Consider the following 19,300-nt stretch of genomic DNA (forward strand, 5'->3'; position numbering starts at 1 on the left):
GCTTTTAACCATCCCCATCAACAAAAATAATGATTTTGTAGGAAAACCAGGGAATGCTTAAAACAGGACAGTTGGTCAGTAATTTGTCCTCGCCTGGGCAATAGTGATCACTTATAATAATAATAAAGAGCCTACATATACCCCATTGTGGCCTGCAGGGGCATGTACACCATCCGCAATAATAAAAGCATGTAAAAAGGGTAGGATTCCGCAGGTACTGAGGCATGTTACATGGGTAGTACACACAAGGTGCTACAAAATTACGGTTGCATTTGACAAATTTCAATTTGCATAATCAATTAGGGCCACTAATTAGAAAAGTTGATTAGGGTCCTAATTATTTTTATGCAAATTATGGAAATTTGCCAAATACATCCATAGGTTTGTTGCATTTTATGTGTATAGCCCATGTACCAAGTTTCAGTACTACCATACCTCTTATAATTGTATCTGAAAACTTTACTTTGCATAATTCATGCATATGTATGTATAATGAAAAAATTACCTGACAACACTTCATGCCAAAAATAAAGAAAATTATAAAAAGAAAGTTGTTGCCAATTTGTTGGTTTTGTACCATTTTGACAGGCCATATCTTGAGAACCGAATGTCCGATTAAAATCAAAATTTCAGTTTTGTAATCAGGAGAGCATGGACTTTTAAATTAGAAAAAAAAATCTATATAATAGTGTTACCTTAGTTAAAATGTATTGAATAAACGTTTTAAGAACATTTTTGTGTTTGCTGGGAACACATTGCCCAGAGGTTTTTTTTTAAAGATGTGTCTCAATTTCACTTAATTGTTGACCAAAGTGAGAGGGTGGACCAAATATTTTCTCCTCCATTTTTTCCGTAGTAAATACTTCTTATTACCACTGACTCGTGTGCCCCACCTGCCCCCCCACTAGCTATGGCTATATAATAACATGGTTCATTGAACTTCATTCTCATATTTGAAGGGTATATTTTTGTTGTCTATCGCTACAAGATGAAAATAATTCTCAGGTATATCAAATCATTTTTAAATGAACATGTACGTTTTCAAGATTTTGTACACATTACACTTTGCACTTTCAATTTCAAGCGTCCAACTTTAAGGGGTACTACACCCTGCCAAATTTTATGCCTATTTTTTGCATTTTTACAAAAATTATAGCGCGATGGGGACAAGTATTAAGATATGTATATTATAGGGGCAAGGACTACAACTAATGCACTGGAAATTTTATTTCAGCACCGACAACAGTTGTGGATTTACAGTCAAAAATGAGGGAAAACCAATATTTGATCAATAAATCAATAACTATTTTCCTTGAGTTGCTGAATTTTCAGTGCAGTAGTTGTAGTCCTTGCCCCTATAATATACATATCTTACTTGTCACCAATGCACTATAATTTGTAAGAAAAAAATGCAAAAATAGGCACAAATTGGGCAGGGGTGTAATACCCCCTTAAGGTTGGTCTGAAAAACCTGGAATTATGGAAACTTTCGGGCCTCTAAATTGTTGGTCTAAAGTATATAAAAGTATACATATTTAGAATGGCAAAGACTTGATAAGTTCATCTGTGAGGTCAAATGTGGGCCAAAATGCCATTTTTCGGTACATCGTAACAAAAAATTCTTGGGCCAAAATTTTGTTTTAAATTATTAATATTTAAAACTTGAATTCAAAAAATAAAAAAAAGCGGGTCCTAGATATTTTTTAAAGCCATAATGCAGGGGTGTATGGGTTTCAAAATGATTAACCCTGACCAATTACATTTGAAAAACATACTCCCCCTGTGGAAGGTATTTCCAAAATCTTCCACAGGGGTAGTGTGGATTTTAACTGGAATAGCCCAATATGAAGATATGACCTTAATCTCCCAGGGAGTGTGAATTTCAATTGTGGTTACCTGAATTCGGCGACTCCACTTGAAATCTACATCCCCTGTGTCAAAGATTAAAGGTCATGTATTCCATAGGGGGTGTATGGATTTCAACGGGAAGAGCCCATTTGGTGTATAACAATGTGTTTGAATAATAACAATGAAAAACAGACACTTTATCACAAGTTTGTACTTAATCATTAATATCTTTTATTTGCTAAATAAAGTTATCTCCATTTGTAATAAATGTGTTTGTTGAATATAAATTACTGACATCATTTGCCACTTGTATTGTATTATATCATACTGTTATAACATGCCCGAGTGGCGAATAACAACTTACTAAATGTATAACTATAAAGCGTCCCCATTTGTTGAATTGCTTCCCGGGGAGTGTTTCAGTTGATGCTTGAATTCGAGATCAAGTTTTTGTATTGTTTTATTATGTCAACAGACTCACCACAGGACTAAGCGTGAATATCGAAACAATATGAATTTAAAGGAGTATTTACGTGATCCTAGCATCCTCTTTTTATGACATTTTCAGTACATATCCACGGAAAAAGCATATTCCCAAAATTTCAGTTGATTCCGATATTGCGTTTGCGAGTTATGCATGATTACATGTATGTGTATTACACTGCTCCATAGACAATACGTTGTAATTTCGTTCTGGTGCACCAGAACGAAATTCAAATTCCACGATATCTTTGCTAAGCGAATTAATCTGCAAGAAATATTTTGTACATAAACATTATGTAGCCAGAGGTTTCAGTGATATAAAAATCTCAACTTTTTTTGAGAAAAGTGGGGGATGAGGCTGTGGATCACGAAATGCCCTTTTAATACACCCTTGATGCCATTTTCCAAAAAAAAAATGCTATGTCTCGGAGCTTGCAAACATTTCAAAATCCAATGATTTCAGATTTCAGTTCATATGCACTACAAGTTGTCATATTTGGCTGAGAAATAGCACTATTAATCTAGGCTATGGAGCCATTTCAACAACACCTCTCATTCAGTGGAAAAAGGTCATTGAACTTTGCACTTTCAAACTTGATCATAACCCATTTAAGGGGTACTACACCTCTGTGGTAAATTTGTGACTATTTTTGCATTTTTCTCAAAAATTAATAACATATACTGGTAACAAAAGTTATGTATATTATTGGGGCAAGGAATCCAATTACTATACTGAAATTTCAGTGAATCAAGACAAGCGGTTCAGTAAATATGATACTATAGAAATGAGGTACATCCTAGCGGTACATGTACCTCATTTTCTATCAAATATCGAACCGCTTGTCTTGTGTAAGCTTATACAAAGAGCTAATTAGGTTGAATACAATACTTGCACTTAAAATTATGAATGATTAGAGTTTTGCCTTTTCACAAAGAAACAAACAACTGAAAAATGGCCATTACGGGCAAAACCTAGGTGGCACTACACCCCTTGATAGATTTGCGATTAGTTTTGCAATTTTCTCTAAAAGTAATAACACACTGGTAACAATTAAAAGTTATGTATATTATATATGGGCAAGGAATCCAGTTACTACACTGTAATTTAAGTGACTCAAGACAAGCGGTATGTTATTGATGATAAGAAAAGAGGTACTGCTAGAATGTACCTCATTTCTTAACATATATAATGAACCACTTGTCTTCAATCACTGAAATGTCAGTGAAGTATTATACATAACTTTTGTTACCAGAGTGTAGTAATTTTTTAAGAAAAATGCAAAATTAGTCACAAAATTTATCAAGGGGTGTGTATACTCCTATAAAGCTCTTCAATTTATAATGTACATCAAGGCTAGGTTTAGGTGTAAGTAACATTAAAGGAGGCTGGTCAAATTTCATCGCATGATATTTCCACCATGGATGAATTATCTTGAAGTTAATACTACTGCCTATACCTCTCGGGACAGAATATTCCTTTGTTGCTACATCATAACACAAAAATACGGTACTTTTTTTTATCTTGAGACGACATTCCAGAAACAGTTTTTTAATTTTTTTGATATCGGCCTTATTAACAAAAAAATAACTTAATAAATTTCACATATGCCAATATGCACAAAATGATGCATAAAATCAGAGTCTCCGGCAATCATAGCATTGTGCCTTATAATTATATGTTAGAAAAATAATTATGAAGCATGAATCGCATGCTTTATTTAAAACAAACTCATATTGACTATAAAAACGAATAAAAACAGTCAGCTCTCAACACGCGATATTCAAAATTCCCGCGCTGAATCTGTCCAAGTGCAATGACATAATGGTTATTTGTACGGTACTCAATTGTCATTACACTCAACAATTTCAGCGCCCAGGAATTTTGAATATCGCTTTCCGATGAAGACGGGGGTGTTTTTAATCGCTTTATGGTCACGAAAGTTTCTTTTAAATAAAACCATGTGATTAGTGCTTGATAGTACCTTTAAAGATACTTCAATGTAGGCCTAGTTCACCTGTCAATCAAACTCAGAAACAGTTTGTTTGTATACATTTTTTCTTGATGATTGAAATTTCTATCGGGAAACAGCATGCCCTATGGTTAGTTTTTTACCTTTAAACATACAAACTCTCTCAAAAGTTAGGTCTTAGTAATAGGAAACTAATGCTAGAAAACAATTCCTAGAAAAGTTGCCCTTTTCCTTCCTAAAGTTCAGACATCATTGGCCATTGTCTCTGATTGTGTGCTTTTAAAGTTAAACATATCACAGGCCGTGGTGAGGATTGACAGGATCGTCAGATGGAAAATAGTTCACTCATTTCTGACTATCATTATGAATACATGTTTTTGAAGCTCCTAAAAAATTGGTTAATGCAAACCATGCAATACAAACAAAATGCCCTTTTTAATATGATACATGCAGAGAGCAGCATGCACTTTGCTCAGTGTGCTACACTATGCAGTATGCTCTGTGTGATACAAAAATACACAATTACTTTACTATCAACAATAGCATTGACATAACTACACAAAAGATACAGAAAAGGGATATACAGGGTGTAACAAAAAAGTTTACCATCAACTTTTGCTTGTAAAGTTGACCAGGTGCATATAGCCAGGATATGTGGCTGCTAAGGGGCTGTTATTTTCTTCGGGCAGGGAGGGCACCTATGTTTCAGATGGACATTTTATTTTTAAAAAGACCATATATATACAATACATAAAAAATATTTCGTATAGCCCCCTCACGAAAACTAGTGCATTGCATTTGTGCTTGCTCAATTAGCATTTTGTGCAAATTTTAGTACACAATTTGTTGCCGTTCTTTTTTATGGACCTTTTCATTTTACATGTAAAGTCTATGGAGATTAATATTAGAGAAGGCTGTTAATTAATGGATGCTATAGCCTCATTTTAGGCTATTTGAAGAACTTACAAGTTCATAAAAAATGGCAACAAATTGTGTAATAAAATAGAAAATGCCACTTGAGCAAGTCCTAATAATAATACGTCTGGAGTGGGGGCTATAGCTAAAACAAAAAAATGTCCTACACCTTAGTGGTTATGAAACAAAGGTGAGGGGGTCATGAATATGTCACTGAGCAGAGCCGATTTTTATGAACCCCTTCCATCGTGGGCTGAAAATTTTGTGACCCCCTATCTTTGGCGGAATATTTTGATGACCGCCCTTTTGTACGCATACCAGAGACAAATTTCCAAAAAAAGTTAAGAAATGTGTGTTTGATGGAAAGGTGTGCACAGTACAGAAACATTATTTTGTCATTGTAACTAAAGATTGCAAAATTTGTGATGGAAAGTGTAAATGTGCTCGTAGGGCACCCACATTTTTTTAAAGTCACACGCCCTTTCACTCGTTTTCAGAGAAGAACGGCAGCCCTTGCTCAGATTGACGCGAATGCCCTGTTAATGAGCGACATACAAGGAGCTTTGTTTGCGCAGACCAATGTCTAAGGTGCGTAATCGGCCAATCAAATTATCACGTCTGTAGTTATGTTTGTCAGACGATTGAATCAGCCAATCAGAATCAGTGGCGTAACTACCGGGGGCAGAGGGGGCAGCGTGCCCGGCGCTACCCTGTAAGGGGCACCAAATTGACCAATTCAGCATTGATTCTGCGCCTCCAAGCGATGAAAGTCAAAATTTTCAGCACAAAATCAATTGAAAGAACATTTTAAGACCGATATTCAACTTCTAGTAACCAAATTAATTAGTGGTAGGCCTTATTTGTCCAAAATTTTGCGCGTCCCGCGCGCAAATGTTTCAAAAATTTCCCGCATCTAAGATATTCTGGGGGGTGTAGGGGCGCAAATTTTGTTTCTTGCCCCAGGCGCTACCAAACCTAGTTACGCCACTGATCAGAACCCTACTACCGTGTTTACACTGTGCCCACTCTCAAAATGTAAACAAGTGCCATTCTTCTTTGAAGGAAACTGTAGTAATTATAACCTCCTTTTTTGGTGTAAAAATTATGACCCTCACTATTTTTGGTATACAATTTGTATGACCCCTAGTATATTCATGACCCCATTCTGAAGAAAATGACAGCCCCCTAAATGCACAAAAAATTGTCTTTTATGCAAAGGTCATTCAGCACTTTTGAGCCAACCTGAAGCATTCATCCTTGTTCACCTTAACTGATATTGGAGGTCAAGCTTCACCTCGATCAGCTTACTTTTTGCTCACAAATTTGAAGTCAACTTTCACTATATAAAGTGTTCTGTTGGGCCAAGCTTCACCATGCATCCAAAAGGATTTTCATTGTCTCACCATTTATGCGTTCAATTTGTCACCATGCATCGGTTCACGATAATAATGCCTGAAAGCGAAAAGCCAAGTTTAACCTTAATCATACGAATGCTTTTATTAGTTCAAGCTTCACCCAGAAGTTCATTTTGATAAGTCTAAACTTAATCATCGTAAAGCGGTATCCAAGAAGAAGAAGAAAATAGTGAAGCTTGACGTGGCTTGAGGAGGGTACTGAGTTCCAAGATTCACAATGATGCCCACATTAATGTCTTCTGGATCTTCTTATTGTGGGATAGCAACCCCTGTAAACATGGTAAATGTATTCCTTATTTTTAAGATGCTCACTTGGCTTCTGTAACAGTATCCACATCAAGTTGTGAAGTAAGTGTGTATGCTGTGGATAGAAAAAAATATGATTATTATTGACATACCTCTGTTGAAATGTTCTCATTCCTAAAACACTATTACAATGTACCAAATCGTTGTATATAGTATCTTCAATTAATTGTCAACAAGAAATCAAGGGCTCAGGGACATAACATCTTAACTCAAAATTGATTTGTGTACAAAATTTTCATATTAAAATCTCATTTTCATCACAATGATACTGTGGCGTATATTGGGGGTGCCACCAGTGTTCGAAATATGCCTCAAAAAGTTACCGGCCAGCCAACTAGATGCCAGTCAGAAAAGTTACCGGCCAGGCCAAAAAGTTACAGGCCAATGGCCGGCTGACCGGCCATATTTCGTCTAATTTCGAATGCTGGGTGCCACCACCAGTCCCAACCTTTCCCTGGTTCTGGAGTAAGGTGCATCTCATGTCAAGCAAATTTCTTGTCCCTAGTCTCAAAACATGCCATTGGTCAATATATTACTGCATACCAAATTTAAAATTATTCCAAAATCATAATAGGGGGCCTCCGTGATGCTGAAATTGTTGGTCAATGACCATACCCTAATGTTAATGTTAGAAATTATTGCTGCCTTATGCATTTTAGTTCATGCAGTTAGGACTAATGAATAAAGATGTTAAAAAAGCATACTTGTCTCAAAATTAAACATAAGGGAGCTATCTACAAAGACCAAGTTTATGTAAACACAAATGGCTGCCTTGTGCTGTCTTTACTGTGTAATTGTGAAATTGCTAAAATATTCATAACTTTCCTATTTGTGCTAACTTTGACCTGTTAGGCAGATAATATTACTACAGACTTGAGATCACACACTTGCATCTAGACCTTGCTCAATTTGATGAGACAACACACACAGGCCTGATGAGCTCGAGGGTAGCCTTGTTCAAGGCCTTCTAAGATTTCCTCCCTGCTTGAACTATTTTTGGGCTCGTGAAGTCAGTGAGGGCCACAGATTACAGCTATTAATGACCGTGCGTATGCTGAAAAATTGAACTTGGGCTCAGTCTACAAACCGCCAAACGGCCTTGTCTTGCCATACAAGCTCGCAGGCTCAACCCGAGTTTGATTGTTCAACTTAATACACATGATTATAAGTAGTCTCCTCCGCAGCCAGTTTGGTTACGCTCCCTCCACACAAACAGTCTGCCAATGGTCACGAACTGGTCCTTTTTGATTCGCTAACGGTTTTCTGCCGACGTCATCCAGCTTGACGTCAAACAAAGCTTTCAATTGGTCGATCGGCTACACGGCTACTTTATTATTCATGAGCAAGTTTGACCCGCCATCTCGCCAGCTAGACTGAGGTCAATCAAGTTCCCGTATGCACAGCTCTCTGGCTATATCGTGTAGCCAATCAGAAGCGGCGTTATAAGTGGCCATTGGCAGACTGTTTGTGTGGAGGGAGCGGAACCAAACTGGCTGCTGTGGAGACTAGATTATAAGCAGCCACAGTCTGTGATGGTCATATCATGGACAGGGTTGTAGCTAGGATATTTTTAGTGCTGGGTGGCATTTGATGAAAATCTTGCATATTTATTTATTTATTTATTTATTTATTTATTTATTTCTTATTTAACCTGGGGTGACCAATCAATGCACTGGCATTGTTCTCCTTGGTTCCCAGGTGGAAATTGTTTGCCAAAATAGACCAAATTCTTAACTAATTCAATAAAATGGTGTCATTTTGGACTCTGAGTGGTGGGCTCCAATGCTAAAATTGGAGCCGAGTGATAAACTCCAAAACCGATTGGTGGACTCTACAGCTCACCACCGCCCACTGTAGCTACATCCCTGATCATGGACTTGCCAAGCCCAAAAGTTGTGATAGGATTCAAGTGCTGGTCATGAGGGAGGAAACTTAGAGGGCTAGCCAGAGGGCTGAGGTTCTTCAAATCTTGAGATTGGATATCTTCGATTGGCACTTTTGAGGAAATCAGAGCTGGGTTTTACTCCATGCTCAACGCTCATTGAGGGCATTAATGTCATTGAGTGATGCTTTGGTACATGTATGCTTCAGAGTCTCAACATTCTGGGGAAAGGAAATCAGGACCATATTGTTTATCTCTGGAATATGAAGTGTGATCCAAGGATTATGCACATTGCACAGCTAGATCAGCAAGGGCTGCAGATGGAGTCATTTCTGTAGACACTGATGAGGGTTTCCCAAATCCAGTTCCAATAATGCACATATCAAATGCAACCCCGGCCCCTGGGGACCCGGGGATGGTCCGGGACTTGACATCATGTGACCCGGGATTTGACTCAAAATGTATCCCGGGGAGCCGGTGTTGGCGGGACTGGTATAAGACTTGACGTCGGCCAAAACCCCCGGGAAATTGGGCGGGACTTGACCCGGCCGGGCCGGGATTATGTCGTAACTTACCCGGGGTTTTCCAACCAGTAAAATGGGCCGTGGTTTGCTAGCAAGGATGTCCACATTTATGGGTCAGGGAATCCTATCGCTTGGCAGCTTGAGCCGTAGATGTATATTAATAATCCACTGAGTCGCCACATTAATGTTACTGTTCATATAAATCCATTCCAAAAACAAAATCTTGGCTGTTGTTTCCAAATTTTGACATAGTAGTTCATGTATCTGCTATTTAGCGGGCTCTAAAGTTAACATGTTTAACCAGACCACACTGGCTTCTTGACATGCACGTTCAAACGAGAGCCTGCTATACGCTTATTTATGTTTTAACCACCCGCCGAGAGTTAAATTATTAGGCCTACACTCAAAAACAAAACTGACCGTTATAATAAAATAATCCATGATACTTTTGTGACATCTACGATCGACTGCTACATGGCCATAATACTTAATAGAAGACTAGATACTATAGGTAGTGTACATGTTCTATATAAACTCTCCAGCTGTATTTTTCTTCTTTAAAAAAATAATTATAGGTGTTAATATACAGATCAAAACTATATTATATTGTCATGTTGGAGCGTCAACAATATCGTTAATCACAAATCGTTGAAAGGATGTTTTCAATATTACCCAAAATGACAACCTCGTGAGCAAACAAAATATTAATAACTAGTGCGCCAAAAATTTGATAGATGGTCATTTGATTTTAAACAAGATACTAGGTAGGCCTATTTGGATGGGGTATGGGCCTTTACAGAATAGCCTCATTATAATTATTGAAGTTGCATTTTGGATTGACATAAAAAAATCATATATAGGCCTATAATATTATGTGCTTAAAATGTTCATGCAAAGATCGAACATTCGCCACTCCCGTATAATCGTGGACAGATGTAAATGCAGTGATCTGTTTCTTTCATATCTTTGATGTTTTAATCATATAGACCTACATCTAGGCCCTCTATCAATACGATATTCCTGGTTTATTCCCGGCATTTTCCGACCCACCATTCATGCCTCGTAATATATTTAAAACAAGCATGCATATTAAATATAGCACTTGATGGCACACAGGGATCCCCCTCTTGTCCCGTTCCCCTGCCACTGTAAAGCATGAAAAATACACGAAATGACTAAGTGGGAAAGTCGGGTGACTGGGGTCCGACATTGATATATGTAACGTAAAATTCCTTCGACGGTGTGCTCGTCCGAAAAAGGGTCATTAGACATAATTAATAGACGTTAGTCCGAAAGTGGAAACAGTAGGCCTATATCTGAGAATTACGCTGCTCTGCACTAGTGACGAGAATCTAGGTAGCCTAATTTCGTTATCGTTTTTAGATGTTCCGCAACAAGGTGAGTAACTGACGCATTTGTAATGGAACACACATGTTGGCCTATATTTGAAGCGTTTGAATCCTCCCAGCATGTCCAGAGCTCGGCAGTCCATTTAGTGAAGACATACCTGAATACGAATTTTGAGCCCGCGATATTAAAACCATATGTAGATCCAGGCCTATATCCGATGCTCAGGGCGGGAACTTGGGCCGAGGAATACCCGGGGTTTGCATCGGTTTGCATCGATATTCTCCCGGGGCCGGGAGTGGCTGAGAGTTGTGCCGGGTGGGTCCGGGACTGGCCAGGTGTTTACCGGGACTTGAACTTTTAAACCCAAACTCCACGGCCCACGACCCGGCCATCCCCGGGTGCCCCGGGGCCGGGGATTTGATATGTGCATAAGGCATATATATGTGTCATGATCATTTACGTCATTCTGCTTCATACTTTGTCTTTCATCTGGCCTAGCATCTACAATGCTCTAGAATTTTAAACTTCTGAGATTGCTCACCACTACCTACTGCAATGCAATCCACAACTTCACGATATAAACCACCTCTGCTGAGAACTCCCATCTGAAGATTTGAAGAACCTCAGCCTCCATTCTTTTAACATATTGGGTGCTGTGACTGCTGTCTATTCAAATTGAGCAAGGTCTATAAATGTGCAAGTGTGCGATCACTCTTCTGTAGTAGTATCAGCCTAACAGGTCAAAGTTGGCACGAAAACAGTAAAGTTATGTATTCACAATTACACAGTAAAGACAGCAAATGGCAGCCGCAATTTTGTTTACATAAACTTGGCCTTGTTATTTTTTTTGAGTAAGACTGTTATTTTGATCATCTTTTATTCATTGATAGTAGTTAGTACTAAGTTACTAACTACATGAACAAAATGCATAAGGCAGCAGTCATTTGTAATGTACACAATGCATGAATAAAATAGCTGCCTTATGCATATGGTATGGCTATTGACCCCCATAACGACTTTGGAATAATGTTAAATTTGCAATGGGGACAAGAAATTTGTGTGACATGAGGTGATGAGGGGCACGAGATGTACCCTATTCTGGAGCCACTGATTTTGTTTCTAGATTTGTGTAACTGCATTTCACAAAATGACCAAGTGATAATTTTGACAAGTTGGTACTTTCACAGCTTTGGGGCACATCCATTTTGTATCCTTGCCCTTGGCGCACAACCCACTAGCTACACCAGGCAACATAAAAAGAAACATATTTACGGGAGTAGCTGTTCTTACCAACGATGGCTGGTGTGTGTCATTCATGGTCTTGTTTGATCACATCTAATCCTGTTCTGCCCCACTGTAAAATCATCCATCAATCTTCTACATAGTTTTGCAAATGTCTTCTCCATATCCAGTGTACTTGGAAACACAAACACTGCCATGCCTGGAGTAAGCTCCACCATCTGGAAGTAGTAAAACAGTTCAGTATAATTATAACACTTACTGGCAAAGTTCATGGAGATTGAATGAAAGTTAAAAAATTGGCTCAAATTTATTTAGCTGTCAACGTCACACAAGTAGCCTACAGGTACTGTATTCACCATAATTAGTTCCCTTCTCCTAATAACCACCCTTAAAGAAACTTTTGAAAGACAGCTGTACAACTAAATTCATCAAATGTCTAAATAAAAGTATACCTCAGTTCTAAACAGTGGTGGCACTACTCGGGGGCAGGGGGCATTTGCACGTAAAAAATAATTTTATTAAATATTAAAGAACATCCATGGATCACTTCGCAGGGTCTTAGGCAAGATTTGAAGGTTTGGGTGTGTAAATTGAACAAACTGGGTGTGTAAATTTAAACATTTGTGTACAAAGTATAGGCCATGTGGGCAAAAACTGGACGTGTACAAATTTGGGTGTGTAACATTTGCTGGCTGCCTAAGCCCTGCAATCAAAGAAATTAATGTTGGTACACTCGGGCATACTAAATGTAAATCGCCACCCCTCTCCCCCAGTTCAATGTTGATGAAAGCACTTTTTCCATTGGGCTCTCCAGTCTCCCCAACATTGATTGAGGGGGAATGGGGGAGGGATGAGGAAAGGAGAAGGTATGTACTTCTCATCAAACATAGTTATACTAATTTCACTTAACTCTCAGAGCGGCAATGAAGAGTTCCAACATATTGTCAAGGTGTACAACTATTAAATTCCTTGATTGTAGCTTCCAAGACTATTTGTGGTACTATTTGTGATTTATCCCTCAGAATGGATCAAATCAAAATCAAATCAAATGCCTTGATCAAACTTCATCCAGCAGGAATATCTCCAATATTCTACATTTCAATTTTTTATTTACGATTTAGCAAAGGAATATACTATAGATAATGCATGATGTATATATCGAATTATCGATGATGTATTTTATTGACACAAATGACTTCATTGACATTTTATACAGGTAAACTATGCCCTTCCTGACTGCCATTCTGCCCTTTTTTATGTCCTCTACCAACGGCTAAAATAGTACAAAATATTGCACCAAATGGCGTCATTTGCACCTCAAATTTTTAAAAATCGATAGCTTCACAGGGGGGACACGTACACCCCTCTGACTCCCCCACCCCAGGTGCTAAAGCAGCCATTGAGTGGCACTTTGCTGTTTTCTTTTATTTCATGTGGCACTTCAACATATTTGAGGAAGCCTAATCTACATGATACTACTTGTTGTGAGCATGGCGAGCAGGAAATTGGCAAAGTGTTTCCGTAACTGTTTTCCTTTATAAAGCCATTTTAGAGTGTTTTATTTTAAAGGCGCCCTTACTTGATAACTCTAGCTTGAATTTCAATTTTTTTTGCATACGATAGTTACGCATTCGATACTAGAGTGCATTGCTAAAATGTTTTTTGGTGGGACAGCGGTGCAATCTTTTGTTATATTTATTCTGTTTAAATGTTGAAATTTGGATGAAAGTTATTTTGATGAGTTACTACAGTACGGTATCTTTTGAGCAAGATTTGCCTATTTTGAACAGTCAAAATTTTGCTAAAATTTAATTTTAGCAAAATTTTTGATGCGATCGCCTGTCGTGATCAGCTGTGTAATTTACTATTTTACTTCTGAACTTCCATTGCTTTACACGGTACGTGTCATGCTCCAGCGAATCCGACTAGATTTTGAATGCAATGGTCTCTAGAATGTGAAGCTATCGGTGAACAAATTCTTGGCTATCTCTTCTCGAGCAAGGCACCCATGTTTGCCAAAAATCACTTGCTCCCCCCCCCCTCGGCTCGCCAAAAATTGCTTGCCCCACCCCTTTCGGCTCGATAAAATTTCTTGCCACCCCCCCATTTTACTGCCAGGAATTTTTATAGGGCATTTATTTTGAAATAATTATTGCACAGCCCCTACGTCAGAAGTAGGTATAGTGCAATAGATAGAACAGTCCCCGGCATGCCCGGGAACAGCCCCGGGAACAGCCCCGACCGAGAGAATGCTAAATATAAAGTTATCATGTTTAAGCTTACCCATGTTGTTACCCTATATCTGGTTCCATACAGCAATACGCAGTATTGCTGTCTGGTAAGCAGGTACGAATTGAGACGTTGTGAATTGAGACGTCGGAGCCGGTCAAACACAGAGGACTAGCCTACATCCCGTATCCTACTATCACTCAAACAAGCAAATCTCTTCACGAATTCACTCACCTTGCGATCCTACATCATCAGTTGAAACAAACATCTAAGTTTCCAAAAACAACTTTGTCATTCCTCAAAACTACAAGTAACTTCATTAATAAAAAATTGAAATCATACTATTACCCGTTATTGAAAATTTTGTTCGATTTATGTGAACCAAAAGAACGCACGAGTCGAGTTCAGTTTACCAAAATGGTAGCTCCTGCCTCCTGGTCACCTCAGATATGACGTCAGTATTTATTTATTTTATTTATTTATTTATTTATTAGAACATACACTTTTGTAACAGTGGCACACGCCAATCCGGCGGTGCGTTCATAAACAAGATATTAAAGGAAACAAAGCAAATTACACAAATATTATACAAAGGTGACTTAAAAAAGCAAAACTTGTTGTACAGCAAAAGAAATACATATTGAATGACAAATGAATGAGGAAAACACACAACTACCTGAACCCAAGTTGACTTGAAGTGGGTTTACGGCAATAAAAATATTATATACAATATAGATTATATTAAACAAGCAACGCAGAATTTAGCACATACAATTATTAGTTGTCAGTAGTCTTCAATTCTGATCTTGCTTTCCACGCTCTCTTTGCGAAAGATTTACAGAAAAAAAAAAAAATTTCATATATATCATCAGCATTAGTTATATTACAGAAAGTGGTCGCTGTACTTCCAAGAGCAAGATTAAATTTTACATCTAGATTGCCAGAAATAAACAATTCCCATATATCAAGGCCATTTAAATTAATTCATTCTCTAGTTTACAGTATTCATCAACTCTAATATTGTTAAGTGCATAACAAGTAAAAAGAAAATGCTTTACATCTTCAACACCAATGTTACAAAGCTTACATATACCGTCGTTATCTGGAGTCCATCTGCTAATTTTACGTTCTAAAGGAAGTGTATTTGAGCGAATCTTGAATTTGAGACAAGCACCATGAAAATCAATTTCATCTAAGAGATAAGTTTCCATACATGGAGCGTTCTTGATTGTCAAATAATCGATGAGAGAAGATTTAGATTTAACATCATCTTTCCATTCATTATTAAAGATGTTATAGATAGTACCTTTAATTGATTTAGCCCATTGTGGATTACTAGAAGCTATTCCCACTTTTGCGCGATCAATGACGTCATTTAAGTCGCATTTGCTTAAAATATTCTGAACACAATTTAAAAATTTGTATCGCAATTTAGAGGGCTCAATGTCTAAACTAATCATCGTGTTTAGAAGCAATTTAGGCCAACGATGATGCTCCATTTCAATAACACGTGCAAAGTATTTTGCCCTAAACGAATTCTGCATAGTGGAAATTGGGACCCATCCCAAATCACCGTAAAGCGCTGCTCGCGGTGTATTCCGTGGTGCTTTTAGAATATGGCGCGCCATTTGAAGCTGTAGATTTTCAATTTTATCAATGTCTGCCTGACTACTAGGAATCCACACTGCGCTAGCATAGTTAATTGATGCTTATTAAACGGTGGATCGGATTGGTTGAAATCAACGCCACGTTTTTGACCTTACAGGGGTCAGAGATATGCATATTCATGTATGAAAACAGCGATGCGGATATAGTATCATCACCGAGAACTGATAATTGCGACATTTTCGATGTTTGTACCGGGGAATTTCAGACACGGAGACTCCGCGGAGATTTCGAAAAATTCGTCCAAAGGTAACCAAAGGGTTGGGGATCGCATTTTTAACTATCACTAAATGTTTCGGAATTGAGGTCGGCTAAAAAGTAGACAGTTTCGGGGACTGTAATTGGTGTAGATGTCACATTTTGAACAGTGAGCGATAAGTGACCAATTTCAGCCTCAGCACAAGTGACTATCTTTACACAGGGTAGTTGTTACCCGGGCTAAGTTACTAAACACACGTCACACATATTTTTAGACTGAAGTACTTACTTATAGGTGATAGCTGCTAACGAAGCCTCTTTCTTTCTCCAGGCATGCCAGCCAGGATATCAGTAAAAGTAATATTAGTGGATGAATTATTCACTAGAAAGAATAAGATGACTGGAATTCTTCTTCGCATGTGTGTACATATACCTATCCAGCTGATCAGCTGATTCGTTGATTAGTCTCCCACCAGTCGTAAACCAAACTGGTTACGGCATGTATAGCAAGTCAACATTGCCATAAAATCGTTTTAAATTGAAAGAGATGAAATTCCCCTCAAATTCGCATTTTGAAAAGGAAATTTTTAACTTTATCTGGCTGACCTGATAGCTTATGATTTTCTTAAACAAAATATGGCAAAAAAAAATTTTGGAAAATTTTTTGAGGGGCCTTGGACCACGCCCATTCCACCTCCCTTAAGGCGCGAAATTTAGCTTGATTATTACCATATTATTGTCTGTCTCGTCTAAAGTTAAATATTGCAACGGCAGATTCGAATCGCGCTCGATGGGCGTATCATACGTGTAGAAGGGCGATTTGTCTATACGCTGGCGACGCAACCGCGTACACGCACTGATCAGAATCGCGTTACTCACAATGGCTCGCTCGATCCACGAGCAATTTGTTAAAGTAAATTCATGGGAGCAAATCAGATGGCCAACTTTGTCAGGGAAGGCCTTTAGGCGCATTGGTAATAAGGTATTATGTTTGAGTATTTTGTTAGCATTTTAGGGGTGCACTTTAAACACATGTATAAACTTCAATATGTTTTATACTTGTAAAGCTTTCACAGTTAAGTATATAAGCCTAAAAGCTTATAAGCCTGGTTAAAGACTTTTAACATACTTCTAAAGCCCAAATGATAAACACAACAAATCAGAATTTACGTGAATGTATGATATTTCAAGAAATTGTAGGCTTCGGTGTGCATTTTAAGCAACTATGCAGAGTTTGTGCGTGTTTTTGTATTATAATTAACATTTTTAAGCATATCAGTAAACCAGCTGTGTACTTTATCTGATAAACATTTTACATAGATTGTAATTTTATGACGCTGTATATACATGTGTGCATTTTACTTTTATCGACCTGTAAAGTTTTTTAAGCATAATACCCTTTGGTTAACTTGATATCAGTAAACCAGCTGTGTACTTTATCGAGCTGCAGCTAGGTATTAAAACAAATTATGATAAACATTTCACAGATATTGTAATTTAATGACATTGTACACACCTGTGTACATGTGTACTTTTATCGAACTTTTTATAAAACATAATATACACTCCATCGTATGAAAATAACAACTTGACAATGACAATTAAAAAAAGGACAAAAAATAATCATGTACACTTAAAAAAGACATATATTCCCCACTCTCGACACCCAACGCTATAGCGGCCATAAAATGTCAAGTTTTAAAAACGACATAAATTTCAAAACGATGCACTGAAAACTTAAACTAGTCAGGCAGTTGCTTGACTAACTGAAATCTAGTCAAGCAGGTTAGTCCAGGCCGCCTGACCAACCTAACGTTAGTCAAGCCCGTAGTTCAGTCAAGCCTGCTGGACTATAGCTTGCAATTTTGATAAGCTAGTCAAGTCTGCTTGACTAACGTGTAATACGGTGCATGACTAGCTTACAATATCGATGACTTGACCAACTTGAAGATACAAACCGGCTTGACTAGCTTTAGGTTGGTCAAGCCAATGACTTTCGTAACTTTCATTTCGCAATACTAAATTGCACAACCGCTTTGAACATGCATGTTCGACACATAGGAAATTGCTTTGAAATGACTGCCCCATTATACGTAGTTGTCTTGTTATAAAGTCTGCACAAAAAGTAACTCAGCTGTTATATATACGCCTATAGATTCAGAACTAATAATTGTTTTCACAATATTTCAACATAAAAAGAAGGATGATTTATTTGCGCGCATTTTGATACCCCATTTTGTCCAATTTTGTTCAATATTGACAATACAGCAGTGTTTTGAAAGAAAAATACCCCAAGTTGCAGTTATTTGTATTGATTTAAAGTAAGCGCGAAGATAATAGAGACATTGCGATTGTAAAGAGCCTCCGTGGTCTAGTGGGGAGTGTAGAGGGTTTGTAATCTCCAGGTCCGAGTTCAATTCCCAAAGAAGGTAAGTGGTCATAAATTTGTTGTAATCGTGATAACCAGGTAAGAGGACCAGGAGACAGCATTGGGACCAGGAGCTCATTTAAGACACGATCTGGTCCATGGGGGCCAAAGGAGGCATTTTTGAAAATTGAGTTACTGTAATTATTACATTATACATACAGTACTCTATCATTTACTGAAAACACCAAAGGTCTGGCATACTCAGTTTTTTGATGTCTATTTTCTTATGTATTTTATTGTTTTTTTACACCATACTTTTACCTTTATCTCAGTTTCAAATTTGCCGCCTTTGGCCCCCATGGACCAGATCGTGTCACAGTTTCTTTTTTTTTTACCAGTAACGTGGCTTGCAGCAAGCTAGTCAAGCAAATAATACAAGCAGCTGCCTGACTGGCTTAGGACTGCTTGACTAACGTTAGGTCGACAAGCTCGACAACAGACTCGGGAGCTATTGCAATGTCTGACAGGATAGGTACTGGAATGTTATCTGCATCACTCGACCATCCTAGCTTGAACGGGTCTGGAATATTTGGATTTACAACAAGGTCTTGAGTCCAATGCTTGCATATGCGCCCGCAGAATGTGTTGATGCCACGCACCAGAAGTTGGAGGGATTTTATCAATCCCCCCTGATTGGCTCTGCAAAGCGTTTCCATCTCAGTTTTTCAGCTGTGTTGGCCTGTAAGTCATTTTTGTGCCCATGAGCCTGCACAAAAACCTCTCACAGCCTGAAACAACACTTTGAGAAGGCATTTCTGCATCACCAAGTTGACTCAGTGCTGTGAGTTCTTCAGGTATTGCCTCAGTGAAGGCCTTGAAGGCAGTCTTCTGATATGTCAACATGT

The 19,300-nt window shown here is 38.1% G+C and overlaps 1 long non-coding RNA gene across 1 annotated transcript; it reads right to left on the reverse strand.

The window, feature by feature from the left end:
* Positions 1-6,687: 6,687 nt before the first annotated feature.
* On the reverse strand, positions 6,688-16,523 carry LOC140152748 (uncharacterized). Its single transcript, XR_011859043.1, has 3 exons — positions 16,317-16,523; positions 11,984-12,153; positions 6,688-6,992 (listed from the first exon to the last, which is right to left on the reverse strand). It is a non-coding gene; the product is annotated as an uncharacterized lncRNA (long non-coding RNA).
* Between the last annotated feature and the right edge of the window lie 2,777 nt (positions 16,524-19,300).

The sequence above is a fragment of the Amphiura filiformis genome, chromosome 5 (assembly GCF_039555335.1).
Source record: "Amphiura filiformis chromosome 5, Afil_fr2py, whole genome shotgun sequence".
NCBI lineage: Eukaryota > Metazoa > Echinodermata > Ophiuroidea > Amphilepidida > Amphiuridae > Amphiura > Amphiura filiformis.